The following is a 926-nucleotide window of genomic DNA, read 5'->3' on the forward strand; positions in this document are numbered from 1 at the left end:
CTATTTCATAAAATTTTTCTTCATTGTAAACGAAAATTAACGAATTGTCATGCTGTATGCTGTCATGTTCAATCGTGTACTCTTTTTAAAAAAAAGTAAAATACCTATTTCATGTAATACATTTTTAAAAAATAAATAAACGTTTTTGTCATATAAATTTCGTCTGTTCCTTACTCTTCCTAACCTCGTCCCCATTTACGGTTTAGATAATGTAGATTAAATACATGAAAAAATATAAAGAATTTTTTCTTTAACGCAATGTCTGAATCATCACATCGAAGACGTCACAGCGGGTGATCATATTCATTTCTGTTTTACTTAGTCTTTCTCCCAAGTGAAAGCGAGAGTCTTCTAGTCTCTTTACGAAAATTTTCGTAAAAGAACCCGTAAATAATAAACGTCGGTACGTCCCCAGACAAAGGTCTATGCCAACAAAAAATGACCTTCATAGTAAAGAACTCCATGCTATTCATGTCCCTACCTTTCTCCCCTCCCCCATGACAAAAATGTCTCAGGACATATTTTCCTCGGCTTTCCCCTTCTCCATTTTCACTCTCACTCTCTCTTTCTCAACATGACTTCTCCCTCACCAATCGTAGCGTGGGCAGCCATGGAGCGAACCAATCAGTGCGTGGGCAGCCATGGAGAGAACCAATCAAAATGCTCTATTTAATTACCTCATTATCCCCTTTTTTCGTCTCCAACCAATCAGAGTCCCCATTGTTCCAGACGGACCCGTCTAGGCCACGCCCATAACGTCTGGGGAGACGTGGAGGTGGTTTGTTTTGACGGCTCCGCGAGGGGAAGAGGGGGTTTGTTTTGACGCCAGGGTAGAGTGGAGGGGGTTTGTTGTGACGCTCCATGGATACCCACATACTACTAACATTAATTTTATTAAGTCTGTTTGACTCATCGTTTCTGCGCTA

The sequence above is a fragment of the Mycetomoellerius zeteki genome, unplaced genomic scaffold (genome assembly GCF_001594055.1).
Source record: "Mycetomoellerius zeteki isolate Tzet28-1 unplaced genomic scaffold, Tzet1.0 scaffold847, whole genome shotgun sequence".
NCBI classification, from domain to species: domain Eukaryota; kingdom Metazoa; phylum Arthropoda; class Insecta; order Hymenoptera; family Formicidae; genus Mycetomoellerius; species Mycetomoellerius zeteki.